The sequence below is a fragment of the Drosophila suzukii genome, unplaced genomic scaffold (genome assembly GCF_043229965.1).
Source record: "Drosophila suzukii unplaced genomic scaffold, CBGP_Dsuzu_IsoJpt1.0 scf_4, whole genome shotgun sequence".
Taxonomy (NCBI): domain Eukaryota; kingdom Metazoa; phylum Arthropoda; class Insecta; order Diptera; family Drosophilidae; genus Drosophila; species Drosophila suzukii.
The window spans coordinates 1,250,086-1,277,456 of record NW_027255927.1 but is presented as its reverse complement, the minus strand read 5'-3'; the positions used below and the strand labels follow the sequence as shown (position 1 = coordinate 1,277,456).

The 27,371-nt window shown below is 47.8% G+C and overlaps 1 long non-coding RNA gene across 2 annotated transcripts in view; it reads right to left on the bottom strand.

Annotated features, from left to right (window-relative positions):
• Nucleotides 1-4,489: 4,489 nt before the first annotated feature.
• The window catches only part of LOC139354885 (uncharacterized), a 61,606-nt gene continuing 38,724 nt past the window's right edge, over nt 4,490-27,371 (bottom strand). For both annotated transcript variants that reach the window (XR_011605726.1, XR_011605725.1), the window contains 2 exons: nt 26,086-26,163; nt 4,490-6,818 (listed from right to left, as the gene is read on the bottom strand). This is a non-coding gene — a long non-coding RNA (uncharacterized lncRNA). The remainder of the gene's footprint in view (nt 6,819-26,085; nt 26,164-27,371) is intronic.

Genomic DNA, 27,371 nt, shown 5'->3' with positions numbered 1-27,371 from the left:
CCGTATCCTTGAGCGCAGCGCAAGTTTGTTACGCGAATATGCCAAGCCCTCTCTAACGCCCACAAGCCGCCCAAGCCTGTGGCGCTCACAATTTTCATGATTGTCAAAAAATTATAACTGAAATGTATTAGTTTCGTCAATACCTATCTATTGGCCCAGATTGCCACACCCACTCTAACGCCCATAACGCTTAAATCTGTCTACCGCCCACATAACCATATATTGAGATCAGGGGTAGGTGTCGCATTTCAGTCTCGCTTTGCTGCTTGCATATCTCCATTTCCATTTTGACCCTTTAGCGGGTATCTGATAGTCGAGGTACTCGACTATATCGTTCTTCCTTGTTTTTATACCCTTGCAGAGGGTATATTGATTTCAGTCAGAAGTTTGCAACGCAGTGAAGGAGACGTTTCCGACCCCATAAAGTATATATATTCTTGATCAGCATGACTAGACGAGTCGATCTAGCCAAATTATAGCTTCGGTGTTTTTTGACATATTATCTTATACTATTGGGAATACAATTTTTTGTTTTTTATACCCGTTACTCGTAGAGTAAAAGGGTATACGAGATTCGTCGGAAAGTATGTAACAGGCAGAAGGAAGCGTTTCCGACCCCACAAAGTATATATATTCTTGATCAGGATCACTAGCCGAGTCGATCTAGCCATGTCCGTCTGTCCGTCTGTCCGTCTGTCTGTCCGTCCAGATGAACGCTGAGATCTCGGAAACTATGGGAGCTAGGCTATTGAGATTTGGCGTGCAGATTCCTGAGCTTCTTACGCAGCGCAAGTTTGTTTCAGCACAGTGCCACGCCCACTCTAACGCCCACAAACCACCCAAAACTGTGGCTCCTACAGTTTTGATGCTAGAATAAAAATTTTAACTGAAATGTATTGTTCTCACCAATACAATAACGCCCACAAACCGCGAAAACCTGTGACGGCCACAATTTTCATGCTAGATAAAAAATTTTAACTGAAATGTATTGGTCTCGTCGATACCTATCGATTGATCAAAAAAAAATTTGCCACGCCCACTCTAACGCCCATAACGCTTAAATCTGTATACCTCCGGTAGGTGGCGCATTTTAATCTCGCTTTGCTGCTTGCATATCTCCATATAGCTGAGTAACGGGTATCTGATAGTCGAGGTACTCGACTATAGCGTTCTTCCTTGTTTTAAATTTAATAATTATAGCTGCAAGTCATTATTTGAAATTATTATGTTATCTTTTTCTTCTATACTTTCATTCTTGTAGGGTCCAGTATATTTAAAGTTTAGCTTATGCCCTGTTTCAAAATCCCTGATCTCCTGTTCTTAAATCATAGGTAATTATTTTTTTAATTGGAATTTTTTTGTTCCTGCTTATGAGATTATAACATTAATCTAGCTCTTTTAAATGCTTGTTCTAGTCTAAACTTATATTCCATAGCGTAGTCATCTATATTATATAGTGGTTTTATTTTGTCTATACTATTAAAATGTTTTGGTAAATTTGAAGTTTTACCAAAAATTAACTCATATGAACAATAGTCATGAGCCGTAAAGGGGGTTGTGTTGAAACAATATACAAAGTATTGGAGCCTTATATCCCAATCTGTTTTTAATAAAATCTTCGAATATAGCTTTTGCTACGGTTTTTCCACTTTTGTTTTGAATTGGTATTGCCACAAAGTATTTAGTAAAATCGCAGATGTTACTGCATATTCATTTCCTTGTTCGGATTAAGGTAGTGGACCGATCGTATCCACAATTACCCTGTCAGAAGCCGTTTCAGTAATAGTCTACGGTGTCTTTGTATGTTTGGTCGTTTTTGATCTTTAGCATTTTGGGCATTTTCTTATATTATTTGTTATATCTCCGGTCATATTTTTCCAATAATAATGCCTTTTTATTTTTGCTAATGTTCTAGCTATGCCTGTATGACCTCCTTGTAAGGGACCGATTGTAAACATTAATGCTTCTTTCTTTTATTATTATTTGATAATAGGGTCTCCGGCTTGAGTAGCGCTACGCTTAAGGATTGTAAGTTTTTATTGCACATTATTTCAAATGATTCCATTGAGATGGTCAAAGATCTTTTCGCTCGGTGCCACTATGAGCTGGCTGATACTTAGTATACCGGCTTCTTTTTCAATCCTTTGAAAGAAGTCGAGAATTCCATTGGTCTATATATCGCTAACATAAATTCTTGCTATAATTTTTTTCCCATGCTTTAGTAAGCATAGTGAATCTGTTATTCGCAAGGTCACTACTTTACGTACCTCGTCACTTACAATGACTTTGCATACGTTGGGCTGATAAGCTTTATTTGGAGTTTGCCTAGGCATACCTTTTTTTTCTTTTCTTTTCCTGCGCAGGAATTTTTCTGTTTACTTTGGTTTCTGGTAGTGACTCTCAGAATTTTATTATTCGTTTAAATATTTTGAGCTCGGGCTTGTCATTGAAAATAAGTAAGTTAATGGCCTATGGTCTGTTTTGACTGTGATATGTCTTCCATAAATATATGGTCGAAAATAATTTATCGCCCAGTGGATAGCTGCTAACTCTTGTTCAGTTGTATTTTTGTTGCTTTCTCCTTTTGTAAATGATCTTGATGCATAGGGTGATATGCTGGGTGATATTGTAATCTTAGGTAAGAGCGGCTTCACACGCTTGTTTGCTTTCATCTGTTGTTATACAAAATTCTTTATTAAAATCTGTATATTGCAGTAGTGTGGGTTTCATCAATCATTTTAAGGTATTCGAATGCGTTTTGATATTTATCTGTGGATTCAAGCTTAACATTCTTTTTACATAATCTAGTTATGTGACGTGAGTAATCAGAGAATGTTTAATAAAACGACTGTAGTAATTTCAAAATGCAAAGAATCTTCTAGCGCTGTCTGCGTCCATTGGGACTGGGTATTTTTTTATTACATCGTATTTCTCACTGTCTGGCAAAATACCTTAGTATGATTTTTAATAATGTGTTCTTCTGAACAACCGATGACAATTAGGTCATCCATATACAAGAATGCCTGGGAAGGTTCGATAACCGAAAATACAGTTGGCATCATTCTTTGGAAATAATTTGGCGCTATTTTTAAACCATAAGGTAATCGCGTGAAGTGATAGGAGCCATTGCTGGTGGAAAAGGACGTTATATTTCTAGACGTTTCTTCGAGTTCTATTTGATGAAATCCTGACAATAGATCTAGACATGAAAAGTATTTAGCTCTACCTAATTGGTCAAGAATATCGTCTATTCTTGGTAGTGAAAATTGATCTGATACATTTTTTTTTGTTAATTTCCAGAGATTGAATCCATACGGCTTTGTGGGATCGGCATTGCGGAGCATATCAGCAAAGTTTTCACTCTTCGTTCTAAGCAAAAGTTTTTTAAGATCGTCCTCAGCACGACGATATTCTCTTTTGTCAGCAGGGTCTCGAGAACGCATAAATCTGCGACGCAACGCCCTTTTAAGCCTCACCAAATCCAGGACCTCAGGTTTTAAAAGGGCATGAGGTGGATCAGATAGGATGACCAACGCAGATAATCTCCGATGAAAACCTCGGTATCGCACGGAGGCAGCCGACAGCCAGAGGAAATGTAGGTCTGTGTAGTAACTTGGGGAGCTTGGGCAATCATATCCGTGATCTCAGCACCAGATCTTTTGTAATTAGCTTAGAGCAATTTGGGAAGCTGTTAGTGCCATTTTGACGTTTGCACGGGTGACCCTTTTTTCGGGGCGACAAAGCCTTAGCGTTTAGTTCGGGTGTGGGCGGATCAACGAATATGCCTGGGACTACTGCAGGTGCAATAGACAACTTGTTGTTATCACTTCCAACGCACATGCCATAAAGTGGACCTATTTGGGTAATTAATTTTAATACGGATAAGGTACGGTGATAAAAGAGTTTGTATATCACCCTTGAAAAAAACATTGGTACTTATCCTTTTTGGTATATGTATGTATATGTATAATTTGGACCGAGTTCGGTATTTTTGAATACTGTTTTTTTTTTGCTTTTGAAATAATTTAAGGGGAAAAAATACCCATTATTTATTATTAATGTTATAGACCCCGATGGATTAGTAGTATTGTTTTGCCTTTAGTAAAGCTTCTGATTGAAAAAAATACCAAAATATACCAAGGTTATGTTAGATCTAGGTTATTTTGTGAAACCTAAAAAAAAAACTTTTAAAATTTACGTACTTTAAAGTTAAATCAATGCAAAACATGTTAAACTTAAGGTAGCACTTATCTAACTTTGTTTTGGTCAATAAATATAAGTTCTTATCACAAAACTAATTAAAATTGTCTGCTTGATTGAACTTGTTTTATTTTCGCTGTTGTCGCTTGCCCCTGCCCCTATACCCTTTATAAAGCGAAACATATCCGACTAAAATATTTTTAATTCTTAAGTCAAAACACAACATTAATTTTTTAAAAATGTTAATATTAAAATGTTTTAAATATTTAAATATATATAACGGACTACATTTCTGTAACAAACTAAAACATTACGTTGTAAGAGTACTGTTTAACACATAAACATAACATTATAAGTAAATTCAAACAATTAAATTTTATAAAACAATATTTTTTTTTTTCGAAACACAATATTGCTCATAAAATATTAGGGCATTTACATGTGGCTGCGCCACAAAACGTTTTCCGCTAAAATTTTGATCGCAAGCCAAACATAGCGGAGAGACGCAAAAAAAAATGGATCGGCCGAAATTTGTCTCTGAGAGCGCAGATTGCAGGCACATTATAAGACAGAGAGAGAGAGAGAACCCCCGAATATATGTCTCTCTTGTTGTGCGACCGTCGGCAGTCTTCAACACTGCGCGGACTTCTCTGCTAACGTCGCAGTGGAGACTTCACGACGGGGTGATGGGAACAGAGCGGGAGAGCGGTGCAATGCGATAGCGGTGCCGTGGTCCAGATTCGGTGGGATTGAACATTCCGCCCCCCTTGCAATCGCTAGCGTTGCAAAAAGGGACGGAGATCTGGCCAGTCGTCTACGCCTCATGTTTGCGTACAGACTCCGGAGAGGATCCACACAAACACCGTCCATGTGGAAGCCCGGCTGCATAACCTTAGGGTAGACGTCAATGCCAAGGATCAGGGAGATGGTTGCTGGCCGATGAAACCGCTCTCACTGAGCGCACGGATAGGAGTGCGGATCCGTCCGTTTGGCTTGATCTTAAGGACCACCTCCAGCTTGATCGCCTCGTCGACCTCCGACCAAATTGTCGCTCTCATCTCCCACGTTGGTTGTCGGCAAGGATGAATTATGACGATGGATATCACCGAAACGTCAATTTTCTGTGGGAACTTCTTCTTTTTTTGTTGTTATTTGGTTGCGCTTGTGGAGCTCGTTAAGGTACTCGTTCTTCCATCAAGTACGGAATTGGTGATGGAGGGCCTTTAAGTGTTGCTACCGGTTTATAATAGATTTGGATTCTCCCTTTACTTCGGGTTCCACAATGGACAGAAGGGTCCGCCGACAAGAAAGTGACCTGGTATCAACGCTAGCAGCCAGACAAGCCTCGGTTTTTGCTACTAAAAGTATACATTCTCGTAGCTGGGGACTTGTAGAACAAAGTCTTGAAGCTCTTGACACCAGCTTCCCACAGGGTTCCCATATGGGGTGCCCCAGGCGCAATAAATTGCCAGTTGAGCTGCTGATGACTATACGCATCAGTTACAGACTCCTTAACGGCTTGCAGAAAGTCTCGGGAAAGAAAGGCTAAAGCGCCGACGAAGGTCTTTCCATTGTCGGACTGGACTTGGCGAGGACACCGGAAAAAATTTTTCACGCGTTAAGTCGGATGTAGGCTTTAGATGGATGGCCTTTGTAGAAAAACAGACGAATACCAACACATACCCCTTTGTGAAAGGACAAGCTATTCCGGTGTAATTTATTATATCAAAAGGACCCGCGTAGTCCGTCCCTGTGTACGTAAATGACTTGCTATTTTTTTTTTTGGATAACGCAAACCCTGCAGGAGTTAGTCACCGGCCTCACCAAGTTCTTTATTCTCGGAATCCAATATCTGGAGTGAGTGAAACCTACCACTAACTGGTTACCACCGTAAACTTTATCAGAAGTTGCGGGAGTGAAATTTAATACGGTAGGATCATAGGATGTCGTTCATATAAAGCAAACTTTCGGAGGCCGTTACGTGGCAGCATGCACTAATTAGCCATTTTGGTCTAGGAAGGTGTTCAGGGAGAGAATCGAACTTGCCGCGGGCACAGAACGCTTCTGACTCAAGCAGCGTTGTTCTTGAGAAAAATACCTGCGTTATAATTGTCTTTCTTTAATAATATTAAGCTATCCAGTTAAGTCTGCTTGCCGGTCCAATTAGTTCTGTCTTCCGATCGCTGCTCCGACACCCGCCAGAGCTCTGTGAGTGACCGTCCCGGCGTCGACGTCGGCGTCAGCGTCAGCGGCCGGCTGAAGTTTTGCCGACCTTGCAGTTCTCACCGTGCTCCACTTGCACAGTGAGCGGTCCCGTGCAGGCCGGCGGATGTCGCTGTACTGAATCGGCACGGGGTGCGGGGGGCAGATAGGTCGGTGCCCGGACGCCGCATGTTGCCGTGCTGAGTCGGCATCGCGGCGGGGGGAAGGTGAAGTCGGCCGGTCAGCCCTCTCCTATTTATTAGACGGGCTGCCAGCCCTCTGTTGTTAACTCTTCCCCCTCCGAAAATCTACGTCCCGCAGATCAGCAACTCTTCGCGGGGGCCGCACCGGTGGTGTGGTTATTTTTCTCCACACGATGTATAGTAATAAGGCGACAACGAGGGTCATCGCTGCTTCTGTTAGGATTGAGAATAGAAAATTGTTAGATACTGTCGACAGCTTTCTTAAATTCTGCAGGCTAAAATCATGAACATATTTTAGTGAGAGCTAGTATCCAGGGGTTCGGCTAAGGAGCTAGTGGGATGGCTCTGAGGGCGCCGAGCTGAAGGCTACCGAACGGGTCGCAGGTTGCGGATAGCGAGCGCCCTGGTTCTCCAGGGTAGCTACAAACAAGCGTGGAAGTTGGACACGGCCCGGTTACCACCAAGCCCCCAACACGAAGCGCAAATAAGTAGCCCCAGACAGTCAGCGGGTATCTGCGCCGTAGCAGTACCGACGTCGCGCTTGTGCTGCCGCCTCCGACAAATAGCTCACACACACCCCTACCCACACGCTCTGTACCTACCTCTTCCCTACCCACACAACTCATCTCACCCCGGGCTGGACTAAGGTGTCACTCGTACCGTGCCGAGAGTCAATCTGGATGGGAGCCCGAGTCATCAAATAACTCAAAAAAATAACTAAGGCCGGTCTCGTGGTGAGTACCAGGGCAAAGGAGTTTAAGAGGGTACCACCTAACCAGGCAGGACCTCTTGAAAGAAGGAAGGCTTCTAGGATCCTCAAACGGCTGGCCACCAATCCGATACGGGAGGATCAGACATCGAAATTGGATTACCAAAAAATCCAAGAGGGCATAGCCTGGGCAAAGGCAATTATCCCAGACTTCGACATCGCTATGACCACCAGCCACAGCAACAAGCGAGAGAGGTCGATGGAGTCAGCTCAACCAGCGAGCAAGAAGGCCAAAGTAACCAACCGCGGCACATGGTCGAGATCCTTTGCGGAAGTGGTAAAGGATCGGAAGATCATTGGAGTCATCGACCAGAGCGATGAAGGCGGAAGGATCCCAAGAAACCATTGGGGTCTGGTTAGACGGGCCCTTGCGACAGTGGCCTTGAAAGTGCTGGACGAAAACCCAGGACCGCCACCCGATTGCACAGATGCAGGGTGGTACCAGGGCAACGTAAAGTTGATCGCCTGCGAAGACGAGAGATCGGCAGCACTCTACAAGACTGCAATTGACAAAGTCGGCTAGGTCTACCCCGGGGCCAAGCTGGCAGCTTGTGAGGCTGCAGACATCCCGTCTCGACCGAGAGCGAGGGTGTGGCTGCCGTCGGAACCATCGGAACCAGAGGCTATACTCAGCCTGCTGACCAGGTTCAACCCAAAACTTCCAACAGACGGTTGGAAGGTGGTCAAGGTGGAGAAAACCGAGCGAGTCACCATGAGCGTGGTTATCCTCCTAAACCAGGCCTGCTTGGAACCCCTCGCAGCCCAACAGCACAGAGTGAACTACGGGTTCGACAAGGTGCAGCTTCGTATTTATGACACCGATAAAATAGCGGCAGACAACCTGGCTGCCTGTGCGTCGTACGAACCCCCGAGCGACGACGAACCAGATCACGAGGAGGCCACCCTCACCGGCTACGTGTCAACCGACTCGGAGCTGACGGAGAGCCTGAAACAGCTGTGCACCCAGGACACAACCCGACCAGGGCGCTCTGTCCTCCAGGACATAGCGGAGGAAGCGGAGGGTACCCAGCCCGACCCCAGTCCCAAAGATGGTGCAGTTTCTGCAAATTAATCTGCACCACAGCAAGGCAGCATCCGCTGCCCTCCTCACCCGCCTGGCAACAGGCAACATAGACGTAGTCCTCATTCAAGAGCCATGGATTGTTGGTAACAACATCTGTGGCCTATCAACCCCCCTATACAAGCTATTTTACACCAAGGACAAGGGTAAAACCAGAACCTGCATTCTTACAAAAACACACTTTAACACATTTCTTATTCCACAGTTTAGCGAAGGCGACCTTACCACGGTCAGACTGGAGCTAAACGAACACACCCATCACACCATAGCATCATTCTATCTGGCTCACGACTACGAAGGGCCACTACCAAACACCACTACACAAGAACTCATACGCCCTCACTCATCTAAGGAACTCATCCTGGGTGGGGACGCTAACTCACACCACACACAATGGGGAAGTACAAACACCAACGAAAGGGGTGAGTTACTCTACGACTATCTCCTTCAATCAAATCTATTCATCTGCAACAAAGGTAATGACCCAACTTTCATCACTAGAAATAGGAGGGAAGTACTAGACATTACTCTAATATCTGATCCCTTACTTAACCAGCTAGACGCGTGGAAGGTGGGGATCGAACACTCATTCTCGGACCACCGATACATAGAATTTACAATAAGTCTAGAACATCCTCCCGCCGAGAACATAACTAATCTAAGATTAACCAACTGGGGATACTATAAAAATCTCCTCAACAGAAACCTACCCGCTCCTCCGACACACATACGCAACCGTCAAGAATTAGATAGCCTAGTTAACACTTTTACTGATATCTGCGGTGAGGCCTTAAAAAGGGCTTGCCCAAATAGAACAGTCAAAACACAGCACAAACCCCCATGGTGGAACCCAACCCTATCGAACCTTAAAAGAGAGTGTAGAAATTACTTCAATAAAGCTAAATACAACAATAGCGAATCCTCCTGGAATTTATATCATACAAAACTAAGCCTATACAAAAAGGAAATTAGAATATCAAAACGAAGAGCCTGGGCTAACTTCTGCAGTAGTATATAAAGCTCCAGCGACCATTGGCTATCTTAAAACCAATGCTGACAGCTGGACGGAAAACAGTCAGGAAACCCTTGAACTACTGTTAGACACCCACTTCCCTAAGAACACCCATGTAGTGGAGGACCTCCACATAGAGGAGAATTTAGACGACCAGAGTATTGACAACATTTCAAACCCTGGCCGCATTCAGTGGGCTGTCAACTCTTTCAAGCCCTTCAAATCACCTGGCTCAGATGGGTTCTTCCCGGCCCAATTACAACGGACACTAGATATGTCCCTTCCCTGGCTGACAGCCATCTTCCACGGCTGCCTTGCTCTAAACCATATTCCAACAAGGTGGCTGGACGTTAAGGTAATTTTTATACCGAAAGCCGGCAAGCCCTCCCACACCAACCCAAAGGACTTCCGCCCGATCAGTCTCTCTTCCTTCTTGTTGAAGACCCTGGAAAGGCTAATCGACACCCACATCAGACTAACCATCGACCATAGCCTACTCTCTGACGCACAGCATGCGTACCGTAAGGGTAGGTCAACCGATACCGCCCTCCACTCTCTAGTGTACAGTATAGAACGAGGTTTCCGCAATAAGGAATACTCTCTTGCAGCGTTTCTAGACATAGAAGGCGCCTTTAACAACGTCACCCCAACGGCGATTACTTGTGCTCTGACTAAACTGGGCATTGAGCGGCCCATAGTGGGACTCATACACACCATGCTAACCAGCAGGGTAGTGCACTCCACTATGGGACCGGCTTACTCGACCAGGAAGGTCAGTAGAGGAACCCCACAAGGGGGCGTACTCTCACCTCTTCTATGGGTTTTAGTGGTCAACAAACTGCTTTCACTCCTAGAAGAGGCGGGCACAAAAGTGGTAGCCTACGCGGATGACGTGGTTATCCTACTGCAAGGTAAATTCCCGCAAACCCTTTGCAATCTAATGGAGACAGCCCTATCCACCCTTTCCCGGTGGACGGCTGGCTGTGGACTGGGAGTTAACCCGGAAAAGACCGAACTAGTTCTCTTTACAAGGAAGTACAAGGTACCAATTCTAGTTCCCCCAAAACTACACCAAACGCGCCTAACCTTTAGCAACCAAGCAAAGTACCTAGGTGTCATCCTTGACAAAAAGCTCCTCTGGACTGATAACATCCTAGATCGCACACGCAAAGCGGCCATAGCCCTCTTCGCTTGTAAAAAAGCCATAGGGAGGAAGTGGGGTTTCTCCCCCATGATAGTTCACTGGCTATATACTGCAATAGTCAGGCCCATTCTCCTCTACGGAAACATCGTTTGGTGGCCTTCTCTAGATAAGAACTGCAACCTCCGGATCCTTCACAAGATCCAAAGAAGCGCAGAGCTCTGCATCAGTGGGGCGCTGCGCACTGCCGCCACTGAGGCACTAAATACAATTCTCGATCTCCAACCCCTGGACCTACTTGCCAAAAGCTGGGCATCAGCCACAGCGCTGAGGCTCCGTGAAGCAGCGGCATGGACAACAGGCTCCACGGGTCACTCCAATATCCTATCAAAGCTTTCACCCCTACCACGTTATACAGACTACGTCCCACCCATAGTCGACTTCGAAAGAAGATACAAAATTTATATACCCACCCGTTCAGACTGGGACAACCTCCCACATCAATTCGTAAACGCCGTCAACATATACACTGACGGATCCAAGCTTAACTCCCAATCAGGTGGGGGAGTCTTTTCTCCCGAACTAGACTTAAAAGTCTCTTTCCGCCTACCAGACCACTGTAGTGTTTTCCAAGCGGAAGTGATTGCAATTCAGGAAGCTACTACCCACCTGAACACGTCTGTACATCAAGACATAGATATCTTCATCTTCTCGGATAGTCAAGCTGCCCTCAGGGCCCTCGACTCCTACACAACGAGCTCAAAAACAATCTCTGAATGCCGCAAATCTCTTAACGAGATGGCCACTCATCTGAGTATCAACCTCATCTGGGTGCCTGGACACCGCAACATTGAGGGCAACTGCATAGCAGACGAGCTAGCAAGACAGGGGACAACCGCCGATATCCTTCGTGATAAGGACACGGTAGGGATGCCCATGGCTACCTGCAAGCTCCATCTAAGGCAGAGATTGTACACTCTTTCCAACAACCGTTGGAACTCAATCTCAACATGCCACAATTCTAGACTCACATGGCCAAACTACAACACGAAAAGAACAAAAACTCTCCTACAATGTAGCAGGGAGAACATCTCCACTCTCCTAAATGCCCTCACGGGCCACTGTCTTATAGGGACTCATGCGATAAGGCTGGGTCTAAGTAACCACGACTTCTGCCGCAGCTGCAAACAGATAGACGAAGAGGAGAGCATCGAACACCTCCTATGCTTCTGCCCAGCGCATAACCTAAAGCGCTTTCAAACCCTAGGTAGCTACACACTTCCGAACCTTGCGGCCATTCAGGACGTCAGCATTCAAAAACTACTATGTTTCTTAAGAAAAACAGAATACTTCGCGAAAGCAGATAACCCATGAGCTAGGGAAACGGATCTTTTCAGAGATCATGTGGTATCACAAGGGGCCCATTGTGGCCTAAGTGAGGGGACTAATATTTAGTCTCCAACCACTCCTACCTAACCTAACCTAACCTAGTATCCAGGGGCGGATACTTTGCTCAGTACGGCCGGCATGGCCATCACATGCGTTGTCGAGTAGCTGCTGTAAGACATGTTCCCGATGTGGACGGTCTCGTTATCGTACTGAACTATAAACGATCCCAGTAGATGGCGTTTCCCTGAGTCCGCTACGACCGTTCCGTTGAAGTTCGTCAGGAACAGAGTGCCGTCGTCAACCAACTCCAATATCTCTTGGTCGTTTCTCAGGTGATCGCAGAAGGCGTGTCCTTCTTTTAGGAGCCTGGGGATACAGCTCGCCTCGTCTAGTTTCCCTAAGTTTTTTTTTCTGACAAACAGTCGTATTTCCGATGGAGAGGCAGTTTCCCAATACTGCATAGGTTTCCTGGGGGTCCATCGCCATCCTGTTGTATTCCAGCACTACTTGTTTACCCTCCGTAATCGTGGTATAAAGTAGCATGAGCTTGTACTTGGTGTCCACGACCTTGCGTAATGCCAGCACGTATAACAGGCAGGTTCCGTTAGTTAGGATCGATGGTTCCGCGAACTCCACCGCTTCCACCACATTTTGATATGGCAGGCTGCGGGTTTCTGCTAGAAGGGTTTCCACCTCTTTTTGGCCCAAGAGATTCGTGTTTACTACGGACGCCTTTGCCAGTTGACAGGCTCGTGTAATTTCGTCGACTTGCTTCAGCATTATCATTGCCTTGTGCATTAAAATTGTGGCCAAATGGACCTCTCCGTCAATGGAGTTCACCCTTGCCATCATAACGTCGAGCTTCTGTAGTGAGTCGTGCGTAGCGTCAAACAGCCTCGTATTAATTTTGTAACGAACTGATTTTGTGTGTCTGCTCGCTACGAGATTCGTGCGGCTAGCTCAGAAGATTGTGCGTTCGTCCCACCAAATTTATATGACGTGATTGCCCGTAGATCAGTGAGAAAACAAAGTGTTCAAATGGTAACAGTGGGATTTATTCTCGTGGTATTAGTACAGCGGGTGTGTCGCTGGGCTGGCTTCGGTATCTCTTGGCTCTGGTTCGGCCGGCTGCTGGCGCTCCTCTTTCTGGCTCCTCGACGCGTTGACTCGGCTTCCTCTGGATCCTGGGTCTCGGGACGCTCGTAGTGGCCGCCTCTGCTTGCTTGCCGACGCGTTGCCTCGGGGTCGCTTGTTGCGCCTTAGACCCGCAGAGAGTTCGGCCTTGTGAGCTTAGGGAAGCGTCACCGTTCTCAGACTAGGGTGAACAAGCCTTGCTCTCCAGGCTGACGCCTTTCGAGGCAATACCTGTCCCTTGCTCTGTCCCGGACGGTCCCGCTAGGTTCTTGCTCAGTTCGCGCTGACAGTCAAGGCTTCCGCCCGGAGGCTGTCCAGCGGTTCACTTCGCTTTACGCCTAGCGCAGACGAACGTTCCACCCGGCTTCACCCTAATGCGTGACGTCCGCGACGCTCCTGCGCTCCCCAACGAGCTCCGCGCGGCGATGGTAACGTGGCTGCCGGAAATGTCTGCTGGCGTCGCTGTCGATGTCCTCTGCGCTGTCTTCTGACCAGTATCTCGTTGTTCTGGCGCTCGGGAAGCTGGGTGGTCGCTGCTCGCAGGGCTCTCCAGGCTGCCGCCTCTTGAAACCGCAAATCGATCTACCGCTCGTCCGTCACGCCAGGTCCTGCTTGGTCGGGCAAGGTCCGTGCCTCCTGGATGACCCACTTCTCCTCCACGTACCGCTTCCAATCGATGCTCCGCCCACTGCTGCAGTCCCGCTGATTCCCGGGCCGCTTGTGGCACGCCTGTGTGCCGCTCCACTGCCGAGATGTGGCACTTCCTCTCCCGGTCCAAAGTTCACGGGAGAGTCCAAAGTCCGGTGGAGTTCCGTTATCCCCTTTTACATACGGCACTCTTGCTCTGCCCGCGAAGTCTCCATTCTCTCTCAATCTCCATCCTTGGTCTCCAATCTCTCTCGCTCTCCTTCGTTGGTCTCCAAACTCTCTCGATCTCCTTCATTGGTCTCCAAGCTCTCTCGCTCTCGTTCATTGGTCTCCAAACTCTCTCGCTCTCCTTCGTTGGTCTCCAAACTCTCTCGATCTCCTTCATTGGTCTCCAAACTCTCTCGCTCTCCTTCGTTGGTCTCCAAACTCTCTCGATCTCCTCGCCGCGCCGTTACTACGCGAATTCGCCGCGTATCTGGTAAGCGGCCGGCCATCTGCTGCTGCTTTTATTTGTGGGGAGTTATTCAACTCCTCACATTCCCCCCTTACTTTGGGAAACATTTAAGACTGGTTCCTACTCTCCGGCGTTTCCTTGCTTATCCTAGCCTTTGAGTCCTTGTGATTCCCGCGGCGCTCCCTCGTTGCTCCCTCGATGCTCCCTCGACGCTCTTAACTCCCTTGAGTTTCTACAGCGGGGGTCATCCTCCTCGTAGCAACTTTAAATCTCCCGCGCCGATATTTCCTGTGTTCCCACTGGGACATCGATACTCCTGGGCTATCGATCCCCAGCTCGCTGCTCATTGCTGCGTCTCACTCCTTTCCATGTTTCCTCCGCCTGGTCACACCATTCGTGCGTGATCGATATTTATTCGCATATCGATACCGACGGTGCGGCGTTGCCACCTGCTCGTTTGCGATATTTCCACCTTGGCCGATATTTCCATTGTCGTGTGCCCATCGATCGAACTATCGTCCAGTGCCAATCGATCGCCTATCGAGGTGCCCCCTTCCCTGGCTCGTGGTGATTTTGCAACTTTCATACTATGAAATTCATAGGTAAGTTTCTTTTGCATTTCCTTCACTCCTTTTCATCTCATCCTTTCGTCCTCTCTCGCCCTTCACTCGTCTTCTGTTGGCAGCATCTGACTCCACGTTACCCGTATCCTTGTGCCGTTTTGTAAGTGTCCCTTCCGCCTGGCGTTATCGCGGATGACTCTGGCAACTGCCCGACGCTGAATCCTGTTGCCTTGCGGTCGGGATCACCATCCATCCCTATCCACGTCCTTGTGCCCTACCCTTATGGTTGACCTTTCTGCGTGGCGTGTGGATGACTCTCGCTTCGGCCTGACGCCTAATCCTGTGGCATCGCAGTCTGGATCAACGTGTGATCCTTATCCATGTCCTTGTTCTATCCTGATTGTCCTTTCCGTGTGGCGTATGGATGACTCTCGCTTCGGCCTGACGCCTAATCCTGCCGCCTCGTATCCGTTGTTAGACATCTGATGTTTCTGCTGTCTGCTCGTTTACTTGTTGCTTGAGCTCGCCAACGTGAACTGTCTTTTCTTTCTTTGACTGTGTGTGGCGAATTTTGCAGATCACTGGAGAGACGAAATCTACAACCTGGTAAGGGCCATCGTACCTCGGGGCTAGTTTTGCAGCGAATCCTTCGGCCGCTTTGGACAGGTGATGTTCCTTGGCCCACACAATGTCGCCCACCGCTGGTGACCATTGCCTCCTTCTCAGATTGTAGTGTCTGGCTTGGTCCTGGGACGCCTTTTCCATATTTCGCCGCACGATCTCGAATACCTCTTTTAGTTTGTTGGCATTTTCCTCAGGGGTCTCCTTAGCTCGTCCAGTGCCTAGGGTTTCCTTATCATATAGGCTGCTGGGTAGACGTGGTTCCCTTCCCTGGATAAGAAACGCCGGTGTATGGCCAGTGGATTCCGATGTGCTCGTGTTCACTGCTAGCATAATCTCCGGCCACTTCTCGTCCCAGTTTCTCTGGTCCTGCCCTGCGAACTGGGCAATCATGGTCTTGACCGTTCTGTTTGCTCGTTCGGTTGGATTCTCTTGTGGTGTGTATGGCGCGGTGAATTGTTGACTGATACCCATCTCAGCCAGGAAATTTTTAAATATGCGGCTTGCAAACTGTACTCCATTGTCCGTTATGACCACCTTCGGGACCCCGTACCTTGCGATTATGCGCTCCCTAAATGCCTTCTTGAGCGACTCTGCCGTCGCACTGCGTAGGGGCACCAGTTCCGTCCATTTCGAAAACCTGTCTATCATGACCAGCAGCATTTGGTTCCCGTGCTTAGATCTTGGTAGGGGTCCAACGAAGTCTGCACATACCGTGGCCCATGGTTCCTCCGGCACTTGGGTCAACATCTTCCCAGCCGCCTGCATCTGATTGGGCTTAAACCACATGCAAATCTCGCATTTTCGTACGTGGGCTCGGGCGTCTCTATGCATGCCTGGCCAGTAGTATCGGGCTGCCAACCGTGCAATTGTCCTTCGGCTTCCTACGTGTCCCACGGACGGTGCGTCGTGGTTTTCCCTCAACACTGTTTCTCGTAGCGACTTCGGGACGCACATCTTCCATGACGCGACGTCTTCACTGCCTGCTCGGTGAGGTATGTTTCTGTACAGTGTCTCACCATCCATAACATAGTCCGGGTACTTCTGCGGTTGGGTCCTTATCTTTTCGCCCATGTCCTTGATCCAGCTGCACCCTCCTGAAGCTGTAGTTGCCGATGCCTCCTTTAAACCTCGTAGTGTTTCCGGTAGTGGTTGTCTTGATAATGCGTCGGCCACCACGTTTAGCTGACCCTTTCTGTACGCTATCTCAAAGTCGTACTGTTGTAGCTCCAGGGCCCATCTGGCGATCCTTCCTGAAGGGCTTTCGATGCTGTTGAGCCACTTCAGGGCCATGTGGTCGGTTACTACCTTAAAGTGGTAACCTTCCAGATATGGCCTGAGCTTCCGGATCGCCCAGACGATCGCCAAGCATTCCTTCTCCGTTGTCGAGTAGTTCTTTTCCGCGCCGTTCAGTGTTCGGCTCGAGTAGGAGATTACTCTTTCGCCCTTTTCGGTGTCCTGGGTCAGTATCGCTCCGATGCCGTAGTCGCTGGCGTCTGTTTGCAGGATGAAAGTTCTACTGAAGTCCGGGCATGCTAGCACTGGATCTGCCACGAGTCTTGCCTTAACCTCCTCAAACGCCATCTGGTGCTCTGGTGTCCACTCCCACTTACTGCCTTTGCGCAGCAGGTCGTTCAGGGGTTTGACGATTCTGGAAAAATCTGGTACAAACCGGCGGTACCACGACGCTACTCCTAGGTATTGCCGGAGCTTTTTGACAGTCGATGGCGGTTCTAGTTCGGCGATGGCGGCTACTTTTTCTGGATCTGTTCCTATTCCCTCGCTAGTCACTCGATGACCCAGGTACAGCAGCTCCTTTTTGAAGAATTGGCATTTTTCTGGATTCAGCCTCAGATTTGCCTCCTTTAGACGCCGGAACACTTCCTTCAGGTTTCTTTGGTGTTCTTCCAGCGTGCGACCGATCACTATTATGTCATCCTGGTAAGCGAATGCGTGAGGTGACATCTCGGGGCCGATTACTTGGTCCAAGACTCGCTGAAACGTTGCCGACGCCGAGTGAAGTCCGAACGGCATTACCCTCCACTGAAACAGACCTTTGTTAGTTTGGAGAGGTGGCATTGTGCGATCCCCGCTCGCCTCTCTGCGGCTGAGATCGCTGGCCATTTCCCGATCGTTGGCAGCAATCGACGCTCCTAACACCCACCTTGCCGCATATCCAGCAAAACAGCAGCCGCTGGTTACGACATCCTCTAGCCCAGTGTCCGTTCCCACCGCATTTCCGACAGGCCTCCTGCGGGTCTGTGATATGGGTGGCATCTTGTGGCCTCTGTGTGTTGCTTGGTGGCCTCCACAAGGTATTGTTTGGCTGTCTCTGTTGCTGTGGGGGTGGTGCCCAATGGCCTCCGCGTGGTGCGTCTGTTGCCTGCTGTCGTCTGGCTTGGTGTGGTGGTGACCATTGGTCGTTTCCTCGTGTGTCCTGGTTATCTTCCTCCTCACATCTCCTGCATGTCACCTGTGTTGGTGACGCCGACTTTGTCTTTGAGAACTTGTTCTCCTGTGCGAAGACTTCCCTTTCCTTTTCAAGTTCTTCGTACTCATCGGCTAGGATCATTAGCGTGTCCAGGTCCGACACTTTGTATGCTCTTAAGAACATTCGTAGGCTTGGGGTGCAGTTCTCTTTAATGACCCTTAACGTCTCTTTCGTAGAATAGCTAAGTGGCCTCACCATCGTCTGCATGTCGATCATGTAGTCCTTGAACGACTCGCTGAAGCCTTGCTTCCTTTGCCGGACCTGGTCCGCCAGCCTGGTGAAGAAGTCTCTTGGCAGAAAATATGTGTGGAAGCTTTCAATGAATTCTGCCCATGTTCTCCATTGCTTATTGTTGGCGATGAACCATTTCAAGGCCCTTCCTTTTAGCAACTCCGGCATCGCTCGAGGGATCATATCAAGCTCCAAACCGTACGTGTTGGCGGACCATTCTACCTGCTCCAGGAACTCGAATGGTTTTTCCGCCCCGTCGAACCTGAACGACCATTCGCGGACCTGCTTAGCGACCTTTGCATAGTCCGACTGGCTTGGTCTCGGGATCAGCGCTGCTGCTTTCTTTTCTTGGCTTGATTCTCTCCTGTGGGCCTCTTTCTGTATGTTGTCAACGCTCAGGCTTGCCACCAGGTTGTCCCCTTCAGCGTTCGTTAACGTAATGCTTGGGCCGGCTCTGTCGTAGTATGTCGCCTCTAGCTCGGCCCAGATGTCGACGAGTTGTGGATCGTTCTCTGTTTCGGAGTAGTATTCCGATAGTGCCTTCCTCATGTCGTCTAGCCTGCCCTCCAGGGCGACGTTGAGCCTCTGTGCGACATGGGCGAAGTCTTCCTTCTTGAGGCGGTAAATCCACTTCTTTCCCATTTTTACTGTGCTGTTCTCACTGTTGGGACAATCACGTTGGGCGCCAGATGTAACAAACTGATTTTGTGTGTCTGCTCGCTACGAGATTCGTGCGGCTAGCTCAGAAGATTGTGCGTTCGTCCCACCAAATTTATATGACGTGATTGCCCGTAGATCAGTGAGAAAACAAAGTGTTCAAATGGTAACAGTGGGATTTATTCTCGTGGTATTAGTACAGCGGGTGTGTGGCTGGGCTGGCTTCGGTATCTCTTGGCTCTGGTTCCGCCGGCTGCTGGCGCTCCTCTTTCTGGCTCCTCGACGCGTTGACTCGGCTTCCTCTGGATCCTGGGTCTCGGGACGCTCGTAGTGGCCGCCTCTGCTTGCTTGCCGACGCGTTGCCTCGGGGTCGCTTGTTGCGCCTTAGACCCGCAGAGAGTTCGGCCTTGTGGGCTTAGGGAAGCGTCACCGTTCTCAGACTAGGGTGAACAAGCCTTGCTCTCCAGGCTGACGCCTTTCGAGGCAATACCTGTCCCTTGCTCTGTCCCGGACGGTCCCGCTAGGTTCTTGCTCAGTTCGCGCTGACAGTCAAGGCTGCCGCCCGGAGGCTGTCTAGCGGTTCACTTCGCTTTACTCCTAGCGCAGACGAACGTTCCACCCGGCTTCACCCTAATGCGTGACGTCCGCGACGCTCCTGCGCTCCCCAACGAGCTCCGCGCGGCGATGGTAACGTGGCTGCCGGAAATGTCTGCTGGCGTCGCTGTCGATGTCCTCTGCGCTGTCTTCTGACCAGTATCTCGTTGTTCTGGCGCTCGGGAAGCTGGGTGGTCGCTGCTCGGGAACTTCGCCGGAAATCGCAGGGCTCTCCAGGCTGCCGCCTCTTGAAACCGCAAATCGATCTACCGCTCGTCCGTCACGCCAGGTCCTGCTTGGTCGGGCAAGGTACGCTGGGTCGCAGACAACTTTCCTCCCCAAGCTGACGGCTCTTCGTCGTAGGACTCTTTTGCTCATCTCTGACAGACCCGCCGGGCGACTCGCCAGGGTGTGGTCGTGACAAAGTTAGAAAACAAACGCCTTGACTTAGCCGCGTGATGCCTTTCAGAACTCAGCCACCTGTGTCTCAATTCGGAGATTCCTGATGTCCTAATCCCGAACGTCTCGACGTGGCGATCTTGCTCCTCGTATGCTTCCCACGGCGCTGCTTCCGACGACTCGCTTGGTTGTAGCTCCCTCGTAGATTACTTGCTTGACTGATAGCTCACTTGGTACTTTGACTGATCTTGAAGGCTTGACTCCTCGTGATCGACTGATCCAGCTGCCAGCGCTCTGCGGCCTTATATAGGGCCTCCAGGCACCGTTATTTCCCTTTTGCGCACGGCCCGCTGGATCTCTCCACTCTGGGTCCAAAGTCCGTGCCTCCTGGATGACCCACTTCTCCACCACGTACCGCTTCCAATCGATGCTCCGCCCACTGCTGCAGTCCCGCTGATTCCCGGGCCGCTTGTGGCACGCCTGTGTGCCGCTCCACTGCCGAGATGTGGCACTTCCTCTCCCGGTCCAAAGTTCACGGGAGAGTCCAAAGTCCGGTGGAGTTCCGTTATCCCCTTTTGCATACGGCACTCTTGCTCTGCCCGCGAAGTCTCCATTCTCTCTCAATCTCCATCCTTGGTCTCCAATCTCTCTCGCTCTCCTTCGTTGGTCTCCAAACTCTCTCGCTCTCCTTCATTGGTCTCCAAACTCTCTCGCTCTCCTTCGTTGGTCTCCAAACTCTCTCGATCTCCTTTATTGGTCTCCAAACTCTCTCGCTCTCCTTCGTTGGTCTCCAAACTCTCTCGATCTCCTCACCGCGCCGTTACTACGCGAATTCGCCGCGTATCTGGTAAGCGGCCGGCCACCTGCTACTGCTTTTATTTGTGGGGAGTTATTCAACTCCTCACAATTTGTATCTGTTGGTTACTATTTTGGACTACGTTGCTTTGAGACTGGAGGATGCTATTCCAATCTGATGCGTCGGGTGACCCGGCAACCCATTTCCATGCTGACCCCAGCCAGTCTATGGACCGAGGCGCGCGGTGTGCCGACGTCATTCTTGTAATGCCATTACTAGCTTTTTCCAGGTAGTGGCATATCAGCGAAGCGACTCTGGTGTCGGTGACCACTGATGTTTCTTCGGTGGTCTTGTCAATTATATTTTGTATCTGTTTTAGGTCAATTACATGGGCGAGTTTGAACATTCCATTAACGCGCCATTCCACACCTTGTTGAAGTGGGGACGACCGGCGTATCATATTTAAAGATGTGAAGAGCAGTTGCCCAATTTTGTTTCTTTAGTATTTAATCTTAGTGTAGTATTTTATATTTTTGTTAGTTGTTATTACTTAACTAAATATTTTTAGTTTTATGTTTTTCTGTTTTTAATCTAAGTATAGGATTTTTGCCTTTTATATATTTTGGTTTGGCTGTTACTAATTTTGTTATTTATTTTTGATTATTGTATTTTTTTTAATTTTTTCCTTTATTTGTTCTTATAAGGATTTGTAAAACATTTTCAGCGAAGCGGTCTTTTACTTTTGATATGGGGAAGATTTTTCCTGATCTAGTTTTGACCGTGACCCTACTTTCTACCTCCTCTGGTTTGAATCGATTTTTATCCTTACTCTTGATCTGCTTTATTGAGCCTATCGGTTGACATTTTTTGTTTATCTAGGAGTAACCCCCTTATGTCTTCCTGCGTCTGTTCTTTATTCTATTGAGGAAGATATCGACTGGTTTGCGGTTCGTCACCGAATGGATAGAGTTGTTATATCTGTCTACGGCAATAAAAACCAACTCGGTTACCTTCAGGTTACGGTTGTCGTTTTTCAGACACCGGTATATTTCAAGGAAGGTTGAGTGGAATCTTTCAACCTGGCCGTTCACTTCACTCTTCTGAGAGGGTGTGTAATAAACGGTTATTCTGAGGGATTGTAAGTAATTGAGCACTGTGGGGCAGAGTAGACCCCTTTCGTTGTCTGAGACTATTGTTTCTGGTGCTGTGAAATAGTGCAGGACTTCGGTTAACTTCTCGCGGAGATGGACTACGGACTTTGATTCAATCGGGAAAAGTTTGGCAAATTTTGAGAATTTATCGATGCAACTCAGGAATTTGAGACTCTCGATCGTAAAAAGGCCAATGTGCAGGATTTCGCATGGGTAATTAGGGATAGGGGTTAATTGCAGTTCCGGCTTGGCCGGGTGTCTATCATATTTAAACATTTTACAGGCCCGGCAGGAAGAGACCAACGACCTAATGCGGCTGGCCATTCTGGGGAAATAAAATTTTTCCAAGATCTATAACTTCATCTCTTACGGATTTCTGTGGGCTCTAGTATGCTCCGCATTTATTATTCTAATCGTCTCTTCTTCGCCCGCTACATACGTTACCAACCTTTGCGTAATGCGAAGTTTGTACCCCGGGAGGTTCTCCCAGCTGTGTCGGCATTGAGCTAATTTACGTTCGAGGTGATGCGGGAAAGAGCGTCAGCAACCACATTGGATTTGCCCAGTTTGTAAATAAGCCCGCAGTTGTATTCTTCTATGCGCGCTTTCCAGCGTTTCAGCTTAGCATAATAGTTCCGATTGCCCAATGAAAAGGTTAGGGGTTGGTGGTCGGTATAAACTTTAATTGACGCGGCGCCATAGAGTTAGGATCTTAAATTATCAAGGGCCCATACTATCGCTAGCATTTCTTTCTCGTTTACTGCGTAGCTCTCCTCTGTATTGTTCAGAGACCGCGAAATATAGGCGATTGGGCGGTCTTTCCCGTCGTCGCTTTGAGAAAGAACGGCTCCTATGGCATAATTGAAAGCATCGGATGTCAAATGGAAAGGCTTACTAAAGTCTGGGAATGCCAAAACTTCTGAAGAGGCAAGGATGGTTTTCAAGTCGTCGATGGCTTTCTCGCCTTCTTCGTCAAGTGAAATTGAAATATTCTTGGATTGAGATGCCTTGAACTGGGCATGTTCTCCCCTCGTGAGGTTCGTCAGAGGTTTCGCGACTTTAGCGTAGTCGCAGATAAATTTCCTATAATAAGAGGTCATTCCTAGGAAACTTTTAAGTTCCTTCAAATTCGTGGGTGGAGGCATTTCTTTTATGGCTCTGACCTTCTTTCCATCTGCGCGGATCCTATCCGCCGTTACCACATAACCCAGAAATTCAACTTGGGTGCGCAAAAACTGTGTCTTTTCCAAATTCACTTGTAACTTGGCCTGCCTCAATTTTTCAAATACGGCGCGAAGGTTACGCCAGTGGGACTCGTAGTCTTTACTAAAGACAAAAATATCGTCGATGTATACGTAGCAAATTTTACCGATGTGCTCTCGTAATACGTCGTCGATCATTCTTTGGAAAACGGCCGGGGCGTTTTTCAACCCGAATGGCAGGCGCAGAAACTCATATTTCCCGTTCAGGGTAGAACATGCCGTTTTAGGTATGTCGGATTCCTTCATGTGAATTTGGTGGAACCCGGACGTTAGGTCAAGAGTGGTGAATAGTTTTGCTCCCCCAGACTGGACAAGGTAGATGTTACATCAGGGATTGGGTAGGTGTCGGAGATGGTGTCTGCGTTGAGACGCTTGAAATCTATCACCATTCGGTATTGTTTTTCTCCGTTTGGCTTTGGTTTTTTTGGGACTACCCATATCGGTCTATTGTAGGGGCTTTTGGAGGGTCTAATTATTCCCTCGCGCAGGAGCTCGTCGACCTGGTTTTCCACTTCCCCCCTCATGTTCGCGGGGTAAGGGTAGCTTTTTGAATATATGGGTTCCTGGGTACTTGTTCGTATTTCAGCCCGAACACTTGTGTCCACGGCCTCGCCTGGCGAGAGTGGATCAAAAATCGTAGAGAATTCGGAAATCAGGGATCCGAGGCATTCCTTCACTTCTACTGGGTGTTCACTGTCGATTAGGGAATGGACACCTAAGGAAGGCATGGCAAGTAGCGGAATTTTTACTCCTGGTGTTATTGTTAAAGAATCATTTTTCCTATCAATACCTGCTTTAAGGGACTTTAAGGTGTCGTCCCCAATAATGCCATGGAAGGCAGTTAAACCTGGGAGAACAAAGAAGGTGAACGGCGAGTTATTACCTATGGGTCTGAAGAATGGTCCGGTCAGTTGATGCGTTATTTTAATCTCCCCTGCAGCGGATTAAACCGGGAAGGGTTTCGACAAGGGCTTGCATCCCTCGGCTATCTGGGGGCTAATGAAGTTCTTATTCGCGCCAGTGTCTATCAGAAACTGCAGCTCAGCCCCATCATTCACGCCATAATCTATGTATGGAACGCTAGAGAGGCGTCGGCCATAAAATTTACCGCCCCGGTACTACCAGCCAGAGGTTGGTGGCCTGCCTGATTGTCGGGTAAGGCTTCATCGTAGTAAGCCTCACTGACGGATTTTTCTTCATGCTGGCTCAAAACGGCCTCACCCGAGGATGGGGCAGCATTTAACTGATACAATCTTTGGGATTTCCGGAAAGGGTGAAGGTTAGATGAGGTGCTGGGGCTGCGCTTAACGCTCGGATTATCGTTACCCTGGTTTGAGCGATAGGAGTGGCCGGACTGGTGGGGCTTCATTTTGATTGCTCGGGGATTTGAATATCTGTGCGGGGGCTGATAATTCCTGCCTGCGTCCTGATACTGGTATTGGTTATTATAAGAAGAGTAGTTAGGTTGGGGCCAAGAGTACTTTTGGCGGTAAGGCTGAGGGGACGAAAACTTACTAGGGTATGTGACATGATTCATTGAGGTCAGATTCTGTAACTCTGAACAGATTGCGTAGGCCTCTGGAAAACTCTTTGGGCCGCGAATTACTAGTAGCTTAGAGAGGTCACCGCTCAGACCTCTGATAAAAACATCCAAGGCTTTGTCCCTATAGGTTTCGACGAGCGCACAAAGAATTTCCGGGTTCTGGTTACCGTTTTTAAGGCAGCGTGTTATCAGGGCAATATGAGCATTTATTCCCGAGTAAAATGCTTCCATAGTCTTCGTCCCCTGAGTCATTTGCCCCATCTGGTATTCCAGTGTGCGCAGATCCCGCTTATCGGCGTAATGGAGCATTAGGACGCGTTTCGTCTCGGGCCAGTCGTCTTCTGCCACGTTGTATGACAAAAGGGTCGTCTCGGCATTACCCCTAATCTTTTGCCTAATGCTAACGACTATAGAGCGATAGAGAGGTCTTTCTTTGAATATTTCGTAATCGTTCAGAATGGCCTCCGCTCTACCCATCCAAGGGTCGTAGCCACCAGCTTCGCCCTGGAACACCTGCAATTCTTTTACACAATCTGGCAATCTAGCTATCTCTTTTAACTCGTACTCCGTACGGGCGGGAGTCAAGGTCTTTGATTGGGGAGCAAATTCGTTAACCTTTTCTCGAGCCTCCTCTAGGCTCACTACCTTGTCACTAACTTTTTTTACATCCTCACTAACATCGACCATCTGGCCAAGCAACAAGGCCAAGGTTGCCTCAAATTTAGTAAGAGCTGCCTTCATTTCCTCCATGTTAAAAAATCGATTCAAGGTTTTGGGGTTTTTAAGTAACAACGGGGTGACGGTTAAGATTTTAATTGGATAAGTTTTTATACCCGTTACTCGTAGAGTAAAAGGGTATACTAGATTCGTCGGAAAGTATGTAACAGGCAGAAGGAAGCGTTTCCGACCCCACAAAGTATATATATTCTTGATCAGGATCACTAGCCGAGTCGATCTAGCCATGTCCGTCTGTCCGTCTGTCCGTCTGTCTGTCCGTCCGGATGAACGCTGAGATCTCGGAAACTATGGGAGCTAGGCTATTGAGATTTGGCGTGCAGATTCCTGAGCCTCTTACGCAGCGCAAGTTTGTTTCGGCACAGTGCCACGCCCACTCTAACGCCCACAAACCGCCCTAAACTGTGGCTCCTACAGTTTTGATGCTAGAATAAAAATTTTAACTGAAATGTATTGTTCTCATCAATACCTATCGATTGACCCAAAAAAAAGTTTGCCACGCCCACATTAACGCCCACAAACCGCGAAAACCTGTGACGCCCACAATTTTCATGCTAGATAAAAAATTTTAACTGAAATGTATTGGTCTCGTCGATACCTATCGATTGATCCAAAAAAAAATTTGCCACGCCCACTCTAACGCCCGTAACGCTTAAATCTGTATACCGCCGGTAGGTGGCGCATTTTAATCTCGCTTTGCTGCTTGCATATCTCCATATAGCTGAGTAACGGGTATCTGATAGTCGAGGTACTCGACTATAGCGTTCTTCCTTGTTATTTAATACATTCGCTGAAAAAGCCTCACTTACCCGTGATTCGTGTGATTATATTTTGTGTTCCAGTTACGTTCTTCGTGTGTTGAGTCGGTCACTTACAAAGTGCAGATTCTATTTAGGATAAAAAAAAAATAATTTAGTACAGGTACAATTTTTTATTTTAAGCGGGAAGTGAATTTTTGCGTGTGCTCGAGTTTTTTATACTTGTTTCGTGCCGGGGAGAGGCGGAAATCTGGTTTGGCCTTGGAGCCTTTCAGCTTTTTACTTGGGCTCGGATTAGTTGGTGAGGCAACTTAATTAATTTGAACAGCCGCTCAGATATAAAAGTTGCCTCCGATCCTGAATCTAACAGGGCACGAGCTTTAAAACTCAAACCCCAAGTGGCAGATGTATTTGGTCTTGATCTGGGTCTCGGAGAAGGATTTGAAGGCGATGAGGAGAAGTTGCCTATGTGTTGTAGGGTGTGATGGCGTAAAGCAACTATGAGTGATTTAGCAACCACGCAGTTGATGCCCTCATGCGAACCAGATCAGACACAGCTGCTTTCTCTTTATATATGCCGACTTCTCGTCGACCGTCATCAGTAGAAATCGTGCACACGTGCGGACAGGACGGTTTTCCTTCTTACAAAGGTCACATCCTTCGGGCTTGGGTGAATTTCGGACATTTTTAACGCCGTAAGGCAACCCTGGATAGCGATTTGAAGTTCACGGCTAACTGACCTAGATTCCTGATTAACAGACTGCACATTGAAAAGACTTTTTAATTGATTATTTACTAACAATCGCTTGTTTTCGAAACGCTCAATTAGGTTAGCGCAGGCTGAGCGAAAGCCATCGTTGGTAAGGGGAAGCTCGAAACTATGTTGTGTGAATCGCCACTTGTTTTTCCATTCACGTGTTACAGTTTTTCGACCGTCGTCAGCCTTAGGTTATTTATATAAAAGGCCGTAAACAGATCCCTAAAGGTCGACCAACGCAGGGCTATCATATCCACAATCTGAGCACCAGATCTTTTGTAATTTGTTTCGGGGCGACGAAGACTTGGCGTTTACTTCGGGTGTGGGCGGATCTATGGATTTACCTGGGACTACTGCAGGTGGAATAGACAACATGTTGTTATCACTTCCAACGGAAATGCCAAAAATTGACCTTTTTTTGTTTACAAAATGCTTGCTTTTATTTATGTCGAAAATAGGAAACCTGGCCCATTTCTAGAACGGCGGATCGAGGTGTCGACAAGAAAAAAACCGTGGATTAGAACGAATAGAAATTAGAGCACGGACCGATTTGGATACTTTTATTTAATTTTAATTCGGA